The sequence below is a fragment of the Tenrec ecaudatus genome, chromosome 1 (assembly GCF_050624435.1).
Source record: "Tenrec ecaudatus isolate mTenEca1 chromosome 1, mTenEca1.hap1, whole genome shotgun sequence".
Taxonomy (NCBI): Eukaryota; Metazoa; Chordata; class Mammalia; order Afrosoricida; family Tenrecidae; genus Tenrec; species Tenrec ecaudatus.
In genome coordinates, this window is record NC_134530.1 from 275,364,825 (window position 1) to 275,375,386 (window position 10,562).

The following is a 10,562-nucleotide window of genomic DNA, read 5'->3' on the forward strand; positions in this document are numbered from 1 at the left end:
CCTAAATAGTCCAAGTGCCCGCTAGGGAACCTACATAGTCCAAGTGCCCGCTAGGTAACCTAGATAGTCCAATTGCCCGTTAGCTAACCTAGATATTCGAAGTGTCCGCTAGTTAACCTACATAGTCCAAGTGCCCGTTCATTAACCTAGATAGTCCAAGTTCCCGCTAGGTAACCTAGACAGTCCAAGTGCCGGCTAGGTTACCTAAATAGTCCAAGTGCACGTTCGTTAACCTAGATAGTCCAAGTGCCCGCTGGTAACCTACATAGTCCAAGGGCCCGCTAGGTAACCTTGATAGTCCAAGTGCCTTGTAGTTAACCTACATAGTCCAAGTGCCCGCTAGGTAACCTACATAGTCCAAGTGCCCACTAGGTAACCTAAATTATCCAAATGCCCGCTAGGGAAAGTACATAGTTCAAGTGCCCGCTAGTTAACCTAGATAGTCCAAGGGCCCGCTAGTTAACCTAGATAGTCCAAGTGCCCGATAGTTAACCTAAATCGTCCAAGTGTCCGCTAGGTAAACTACACAGTCCAAGTGCCTGCTAGGTAACCTAGATAGTCCAAGTGCCTGATAGCTAACCTACATAGTCCAAGTGTCCGTTCGTTAACCTAGATAGTCCAAGTGCCCATTGGGTAACCTACATAGTCCAAGTGCCCGCTAGGTAACCTGGATAGTCCAAGTGCCCGCCTGTTAACCTACATAGTCCAAGTGCCTTCTATGAAGTCTACATAGTCCACGTGACCGCTAGGGAACCTACATAGTCCAAGTGCCCGCTAGTTAACATAGATAGTCCAAGTGCCCGCTAGGGAAGGTACATAGACCAAGTGCCCGCTAGGTAACCTAGAGAGTGCAAGTGACCGCTAGTTAACCTACATAGTCCAAGTGCCTGCTAGGTAAACTACATAGTCCAAGTGCCCGTTCGTTAACCTACATAGTCCAAGTGCCCGCTAGGTAACGTAGATAGCCCAAGTGCCCGCTAGGGAACGTACATAGTCCAAGTGCCCACTAGGTAACCTAGACAGTCCAATTGCCCACTAGTTAACCTAGACAGTCCAAGAACCCAATAGGGAACCTACATAGTCCAAGTGCCCGCTAGGGAACCTACATACTCCAAGTGCTCGCTAGGCAACCTTCATAGTCCAAGTGCCCGTTAGTTAACCTAGAGAATCAAAGTGCCTGCCAGGTAACCTAAATAGTCCAAGTGCTCGCTAGGGAACCTACATAGTCCAAGTGCCCGCTAGGAAACCTAGAAAGTCCAATTGCCCGTTAGCTAACCTAGATATTCGAAGTGCCCGCTAGGTTACCTACATAGTCCAAGTGCACGTTCGTTAACCTAGATAGTCCAAGTGCCCGCTGGTAACCTACATAGTCCAAGGGCCCGCTAGGTAACCTTGATAGTCCAAGTGCCTTGTAGTTAACCTACATAGTCCAAGTGCCCGCTAGGTAACCTACATAGTCCAAGTGCCCACTAGGTAACCTAAATAATCCAAATGCCCGCTAGGGAAACTACATAGTTCATGTGCCCGCTAGTTAACCTAGATAGTCCAAGGGCCCGCTAGTTAACCTAGGTAGTCCAAGTGCCCGATAGTTAACCTAAATCGTCCAAGTGTCCGCTAGGTAACCTACATAGTCCAAGTGCCCGTTCGTTAACCAAGATAGTCCAAGTGCCCGCTAGGTAACCTAGACAGTCCAAGTGCCGGCTAGGTTGCCTACATAGCCCAAGTGCACGTTCGTTAACCTAGATAGTCCATGTGCCCGCTGGTAACCTACATAGTCCAAGGGCCTGCTAGGTAACCTTGAAAGTCCAAGTGCCTTGTAGTTAACCTACATAGTCCAAGTGCCCGCTAGGTAACCTACATAGTCCAAGTGCCCGTTCGTTAACCAAGATAGTCCAAGTGCCCGCTAGGTAACCTAGACAGTCCAAGTGCCGGCTAGGTTACCTACATAGTCCAAGTGCACGTTCGTTAACCTAGATAGTCCAAGTGCCCGCTGGTAACCTACATAGTCCAAGGGCCCGCTAGGTAACCTTGATAGTCCAAGTGCCTTTTAGTTAACCTACATAGTCCAAGTGCCCGCTAGGTAACCTACATAGTCCAAGTGCCCACTAGGTAACCTAAATAATCCAAATGCCCGCTAGGGAAACTACATAGTTCATGTGCCCGCTAGTTAACCTAGATAGTCCAAGGGCCCGCTAGTTAACCTAGATAGTCCAAGTGCCCGATAGTTAACCTAAATCGTCCAAGTGACCGCTAGGTAACCTACATAGTCCAAGTGCCCGTTCGTTAACCAAGATAGTCCAAGTGCCCGCTAGGTAACCTAGACAGTCCAAGTGCCGGCTAGGTTACCTACATAGCCCAAGTGCACGTTCGTTAACCTAGATAGTCCATGTGCCCGCTGGTAACCTACATAGTCCAAGGGCCCGCTAGGTAACCTTGAATGTCCAAGTGCCTTGTAGTTAACCTACATAGTCCAAGTGCCCGCTAGGTAACCTACATAGTCCAAGTGCCCGTTCGTTAACCAAGATAGTCCAAGTGGCCGCTAGGTAACCTAGACAGTCCAAGTGCCGGCTAGGTTACCTACATAGTCCAAGTGCACGTTCGTTAACCTAGATAGTCCATGTGCCCGCTGGTAACCTACATAGTCCAAGAACCCGCTAGGTAACCTTGAAAGTCCAAGTGCCTTGTAGTTAACCTACATAGTCCAAGTGACCGCTAGGTAACCTACATAGTCCAAGTGCCCACTAGGTAACCTAAATAATCCAAATGCCCGCTAGGGAAACTACATAGTTCAAGTGTCCGCTAGTTAACCTAGATAGTCCAAGGGCCCGCTAGTTAACCTAGATAGTCCAAGGGCCCGCTAGTTAACCTAGATAGTCCAAGGGCCCGCTAGTTAACCTAGATAGTCCAAGTGCCCGATAGTTAACCTAAATCGTCCAAGTGTCCGCTAGGTAACCTATATAGTCCAAGTGCCTGCTAGGTAACCTAGATAGTCAAAATGCCTGATAGCTAACCTACATAGTGCAAGTGTCCGTTTGTTAACCTAGATAGTCCAAGTGCCCATTGGGTAACCTACATAGTCCAAGTGCCCGCTTGGTAACCTGGATAGTCCAAGTGCCCGCCTGTTAACCTACATAGTCCAAGTGCCTTCTATGAAGTCTACATAGTCCACGTGACCGCTAGGGAACCTACATAGTCCAAGTGCCCGCTAGTTAACATAGATAGTCCAAGTACCCGCTAGGGAAGGTACATAGTCCAAGTGCCCGCTAGGTAACCTAGAGAGTGCAAGTGCCCGCTAGTTAACCTACATAGTCCAAGTGCCCGCTAGGTAACGTAGAAAGCCCAAGTGCCCGCTAGGGAACGTACATAGTCCAAGTGCCCACTAGGTAACCTAGACAGTCCAATTGCCCACTAGTTAACCTAGACAGTCCAAGAACCCAATAGGGAACCTCCATAGTCCAAGTGCCCGCTAGGGAACCTACATACTCCAAGTGCTCGCTAGGCAACCTTCATAGTCCAAGTGCCCGTTAGTTAACCTAGAGAGTCAAAGTGCCTGCCAGGTAACCTAAATAGTCCAAGTGCTCGCTAGGGAACCTACATAGTCCAAGTGCCCGCTAGGTAACCTAGAAAGTCCAATTGCCCGTTAGCTAACCTAGATATTCGAAGTGTCCGCTAGTTAACCTACATAGTCCAAGTGCCCGCTAGGTAACCTACATAGTCCAAGTGCCCGTTCGTTAACCAAGATAGTCCAAGTGCCCGCTAGGTAACCTAGACAGTCCAAGTGCCGGCTAGGTTACCTACATAGTCCAAGTGCACGTTCGTTAACCTAGATAGTCCAAGTGCCCGCTGGTAACCTACATAGTCCAAGGGCCCGCTAGGTAACCTTGATAGTCCAAGTGCCTTGTAGTTAACCTACATAGTCCAAGTGCCCGCTAGGTAACCTACATAGTCCAAGTGCCCACTAGGTAACCTAAATAATCCAAATGCCCGCTAGGGAAACTACATAGTTCATGTGCCCGCTAGTTAACCTAGATAGTCCAAGGGCCCGCTAGTTAACCTAGATAGTCCAAGTGCCCGATAGTTAACGTAAATCGTCCAAGTGACCGCTAGGTAACCTACATAGTCCAAGTGCCCGTTCGTTAACCAAGATAGTCCAAGTGCCCGCTAGGTAACCTAGACAGTCCAAGTGCCGGCTAGGTTACCTACATAGCCCAAGTGCACGTTCGTTAACCTAGATAGTCCATGTGCCCGCTGGTAACCTACATAGTCCAAGGGCCCGCTAGGTAACCTTGAATGTCCAAGTGCCTTGTAGTTAACCTACATAGTCCAAGTGCCCGCTAGGTAACCTACATAGTCCAAGTGCCCGTTCGTTAACCAAGATAGTCCAAGTGCCCGCTAGGTAACCTAGACAGTCCAAGTGTCGGCTAGGTTACCTACATAGTCCAAGTGCACGTTCGTTAACCTAGATAGTCCATGTGCCCGCTGGTAACCTACATAGTCCAAGAACCCGCTAGGTAACCTTGAAAGTCCAAGTGCCTTGTAGTTAACCTACATAGTCCAAGTGACCGCTAGGTAACCTACATAGTCCAAGTGCCTGCTAGGTAAACTACATAGTCCAAGTGCCCGTTCGTTAACCTACATAGTCCAAGTGCCCGCTAGGTAACGTAGATAGCCCAAGTGCCCGCTAGGGAACGTACATAGTCCAAGTGCCCACTAGGTAACCTAGACAGTCCAATTGCCCACTAGTTAACCTAGACAGTCCAAGAAACCGATAGGGAACCTACATAGTCCAAGTGCCCGCTAGGGAACCTACATACTCCAAGTGCTCCCTAGGAAACCTTCATAGTCCACGTGCCCATTAGTTAACCTAGATAGTCAAAGTGCCTGCCAGGTAACCTAAATAGTCCAAGTGCTCGCTAGGGAACCTACATAGTCCAAGTGCCCGCTAGGTAACCTAGATAGTCCAATTGCCCGTTAGCTAACCTAGATATTCGAAGTGTCCGCTAGTTAACCTACACAGTCCAAGTGCCCGTTCGTTAACCTAGATAGTCCAAGTGCCCGCTAGGTAACCTAGACAGTCCAAGTGCCCGCTAGGTTACCTACGTAGTCCAAGTGCACGTTCGTTAACCTAGATAGTCCAAGTGCCCGCTGGTAACCTACATAGTCCAAGAGCCCGCTAGGTAACCTTGATAGTCCAAGTGCCTTGTAGTTGACCTACGTAGTCCAAGTGCCCGCTAGGTAACCTACATAGTCCAAGTGCCCACTAGGTAACCTAAATAATCCAAATGCCCGCTAGGGAAACTACATAGTTCAAGTGCCCGCTAGTTAACCTAGATAGTCCAAGGGCCCGCTAGTTAACCTAGATAGTCCAAGTGCCCGATAGTTAACCTAAATCGTCCAAGTGTCCGCTAGGTAACCTACATTGTCCAAGTGCCTGCTAGGTAACCTAGATAGTCCAAGTGCCTGATAGCTAACCTACATAGTCCAAGTGTCCGTTCGTTAACCTAGATAGTCCAAGTGCCCATTGGGTAACCTACATAGTCCAAGTGCCCGCTTGGTAACCTGGATAGTCCAAGTGCCCGCCTGTTAACCTACATAGTCCAAGTGCCTTCTATGAAGTCTACATAGTCCACGTGACCGCTAGGGAACCTACATAGTCCAAATGCCCGCTAGTTAACATAGATAGTCCAAGTGCCCGCTAGGGAAGGTACATAGTCCAAGTGCCCGCTAGGTAACGTAGATAGCCCAAGTGCCCGGTAGGGAACGTACATAGTCCAAGTGCCCACTAGGTAACCTAGACATTCCAATTTCCCACTAGTTAACCTAGACAGTCCAAGTACCCGATAGGGAACCTACATAGTCCAAGTGCCCGCTAGGGAACCTACATACTCCAAGTGCTCGCTAGGCAACCTTCATAGTCCAAGTGCCCGTTAGTTAACCTAGATAGTCAAAGTGCCTGCTAGGTAACCTAAATAGTCCAAGTGCCCGCTAGGGAACCTACATAGTCCAAGTGCCCGCTAGGTAACCTAGATAGTCCAATTGCCCGTTAGCTAACCTAGATATTCGAAGTGTCCGCTAGTTAACCTACATAGTCCAAGTGCCCGTTCATTAACCTAGATAGTCCAAGTTCCCGCTAGGTAACCTAGACAGTCCAAGTGCCGGCTAGGTTACCTAAATAGTCCAAGTGCACGTTCGTTAACCTAGATAGTCCAAGTGCCCGCTGGTAACCTACATAGTCCAAGGGCCCGCTAGGTAACCTTGATAGTCCAAGTGCCTTGTAGTTAACCTACATAGTCCAAGTGCCCGCTAGGTAACCTACATAGTCCAAGTGCCCACTAGGTAACCTAAATTATCCAAATGCCCGCTAGGGAAAGTACATAGTTCAAGTGCCCGCTAGTTAACCTAGATAGTCCAAGGGCCCGCTAGTTAACCTAGATAGTCCAAGTGCCCGATAGTTAACCTAAATCGTCCAAGTGTCCGCTATGTAAACTACACAGTCCAAGTGCCTGCTAGGTAACCTAGATAGTCCAAGTGCCTGATAGCTAACCTACATAGTCCAAGTGTCCGTTCGTTAACCTAGATAGTCCAAGTGCCCATTGGGTAACCTACATAGTCCAAGTGCCCGCTAGGTAACCTGGATAGTCCAAGTGCCCGCCTGTTAACCTACATAGTCCAAGTGCCTTCTATGAAGTCTACATAGTCCACGTGACCGCTAGGGAACCTACATAGTCCAAGTGCCCGCTAGTTAACATAGATAGTCCAAGTGCCCGCTAGGGAAGGTACATAGACCAAGTGCCCGCTAGGTAACCTAGAGAGTGCAAGTGACCGCTAGTTAACCTACATAGTCCAAGTGCCTGCTAGGTAAACTACATAGTCCAAGTGCCCGTTCGTTAACCTACATAGTCCAAGTGCCCGCTAGGTAACGTAGATAGCCCAAGTGCCCGCTAGGGAACGTACATAGTCCAAGTGCCCACTAGGTAACCTAGACAGTCCAATTGCCCACTAGTTAACCTAGACAGTCCAAGAACCCAATAGGGAACCTACATAGTCCAAGTGCCCGCTAGGGAACCTACATACTCCAAGTGCTCGCTAGGCAACCTTCATAGTCCAAGTGCCCGTTAGTTAACCTAGAGAATCAAAGTGCCTGCCAGGTAACCTAAATAGTCCAAGTGCTCGCTAGGGAACCTACATAGTCCAAGTGCCCGCTAGGAAACCTAGAAAGTCCAATTGCCCGTTAGCTAACCTAGATATTCGAAGTGCCCGCTAGGTTACCTACATAGTCCAAGTGCACGTTCGTTAACCTAGATAGTCCAAGTGCCCGCTGGTAACCTACATAGTCTAAGGGCCCGCTAGGTAACCTTGATAGTCCAAGTGCCTTGTAGTTAACCTACATAGTCCAAGTGCCCGCTAGGTAACCTACATAGTCCAAGTGCCCACTAGGTAACCTAAATAATCCAAATGCCCGCTAGGGAAACTACATAGTTCATGTGCCCGCTAGTTAACCTAGATAGTCCAAGGGCCCGCTAGTTAACCTAGGTAGTCCAAGTGCCCGATAGTTAACCTAAATCGTCCAAGTGTCCGCTAGGTAACCTACATAGTCCAAGTGCCCGTTCGTTAACCAAGATAGTCCAAGTGCCCGCTAGGTAACCTAGACAGTCCAAGTGCCGGCTAGGTTGCCTACATAGCCCAAGTGCACGTTCGTTAACCTAGATAGTCCATGTGCCCGCTGGTAACCTACATAGTCCAAGGGCCTGCTAGGTAACCTTGAAAGTCCAAGTGCCTTGTAGTTAACCTACATAGTCCAAGTGCCCGCTAGGTAACCTACATAGTCCAAGTGCCCGTTCGTTAACCAAGATAGTCCAAGTGCCCGCTAGGTAACCTAGACAGTCCAAGTGCCGGCTAGGTTACCTACATAGTCCAAGTGCACGTTCGTTAACCTAGATAGTCCAAGTGCCCGCTGGTAACCTACATAGTCCAAGGGCCCGCTAGGTAACCTTGATAGTCCAAGTGCCTTTTAGTTAACCTACATAGTCCAAGTGCCCGCTAGGTAACCTACATAGTCCAAGTGCCCACTAGGTAACCTAAATAATCCAAATGCCCGCTAGGGAAACTACATAGTTCATGTGCCCGCTAGTTAACCTAGATAGTCCAAGGGCCCGCTAGTTAACCTAGATAGTCCAAGTGCCCGATAGTTAACCTAAATCGTCCAAGTGACCGCTAGGTAACCTACATAGTCCAAGTGCCCGTTCGTTAACCAAGATAGTCCAAGTGCCCGCTAGGTAACCTAGACAGTCCAAGTGCCGGCTAGGTTACCTACATAGCCCAAGTGCACGTTCGTTAACCTAGATAGTCCATGTGCCCGCTGGTAACCTACATAGTCCAAGAACCCGCTAGGTAACCTTGAAAGTCCAAGTGCCTTGTAGTTAACCTACATAGTCCAAGTGACCGCTAGGTAACCTACATAGTCCAAGTGCCCACTAGGTAACCTAAATAATCCAAATGCCCGCTAGGGAAACTACATAGTTCAAGTGTCCGCTAGTTAACCTAGATAGTCCAAGGGCCCGCTAGTTAACCTAGATAGTCCAAGGGCCCGCTAGTTAACCTAGATAGTCCAAGGGCCCGCTAGTTAACCTAGATAGTCCAAGTGCCCGATAGTTAACCTAAATCGTCCAAGTGTCCGCTAGGTAACCTATATAGTCCAAGTGCCTGCTAGGTAACCTAGATAGTCAAAGTGCCTGATAGCTAACCTACATAGTGCAAGTGTCCGTTTGTTAACCTAGATAGTCCAAGTGCCCATTGGGTAACCTACATAGTCCAAGTGCCCGCTTGGTAACCTGGATAGTCCAAGTGCCCGCCTGTTAACCTACATAGTCCAAGTGCCTTCTATGAAGTCTACATAGTCCACGTGACCGCTAGGGAACCTACATAGTCCAAGTGCCCGCTAGTTAACATAGATAGTCCAAGTACCCGCTAGGGAAGGTACATAGTCCAAGTGCCCGCTAGGTAACCTAGAGAGTGCAAGTGCCCGCTAGTTAACCTACATAGTCCAAGTGCCCGCTAGGTAACGTAGAAAGCCCAAGTGCCCGCTAGGGAACGTACATAGTCCAAGTGCCCACTAGGTAACCTAGACAGTCCAATTGCCCACTAGTTAACCTAGACAGTCCAAGAACCCAATAGGGAACCTCCATAGTCCAAGTGCCCGCTAGGGAACCTACATACTCCAAGTGCTCGCTAGGCAACCTTCATAGTCCAAGTGCCCGTTAGTTAACCTAGAGAGTCAAAGTGCCTGCCAGGTAACCTAAATAGTCCAAGTGCTCGCTAGGGAACCTACATAGTCCAAGTGCCCGCTAGGTAACCTAGAAAGTCCAATTGCCCGTTAGCTAACCTAGATATTCGAAGTGTCCGCTAGTTAACCTACATAGTCCAAGTGCCCGCTAGGTAACCTACATAGTCCAAGTGCCCGTTCGTTAACCAAGATAGTCCAAGTGCCCGCTAGGTAACCTAGACAGTCCAAGTGCCGGCTAGGTTACCTACATAGTCCAAGTGCACGTTCGTTAACCTAGATAGTCCAAGTGCCCGCTGGTAACCTACATAGTCCAAGGGCCCGCTAGGTAACCTTGATAGTCCAAGTGCCTTGTAGTTAACCTACATAGTCCAAGTGCCCGCTAGGTAACCTACATAGTCCAAGTGCCCACTAGGTAACCTAAATAATCCAAATGCCCGCTAGGGAAACTACATAGTTCATGTGCCCGCTAGTTAACCTAGATAGTCCAAGGGCCCGCTAGTTAACCTAGATAGTCCAAGTGCCCGATAGTTAACCTAAATCGTCCAAGTGACCGCTAGGTAACCTACATAGTCCAAGTGCCCGTTCGTTAACCAAGATAGTCCAAGTGCCCGCTAGGTAACCTAGACAGTCCAAGTGCCGGCTAGGTTACCTACATAGCCCAAGTGCACGTTCGTTAACCTAGATAGTCCATGTGCCCGCTGGTAACCTACATAGTCCAAGGGCCCGCTAGGTAACCTTGAATGTCCAAGTGCCTTGTAGTTAACCTACATAGTCCAAGTGCCCGCTAGGTAACCTACATAGTCCAAGTGCCCGTTCGTTAACCAAGATAGTCCAAGTGCCCGCTAGGTAACCTAGACAGTCCAAGTGCCGGCTAGGTTACCTACATAGTCCAAGTGCACGTTCGTTAACCTAGATAGTCCATGTGCCCGCTGGTAACCTACATAGTCCAAGAACCCGCTAGGTAACCTTGAAAGTCCAAGTGCCTTGTAGTTAACCTACATAGTCCAAGTGACCGCTAGGTAACCTACATAGTCCAAGTGCCCACTAGGTAACCTAAATAATCCAAATGCCCGCTAGGGAAACTACATAGTTCAAGTGTCCGCTAGTTAACCTAGATAGTCCAAGGGCCCGCTAGTTAACCTAGATAGTCCAAGGGCCCGCTAGTTAACCTAGATAGTCCAAGGGCCCGCTAGTTAACCTAGATAGTCCAAGTGCCCGATAGTTAACCTAAATCGTCCAAGTGTCCGCTAGGTAACCTATATAGTCCAAGTGCCTGCTA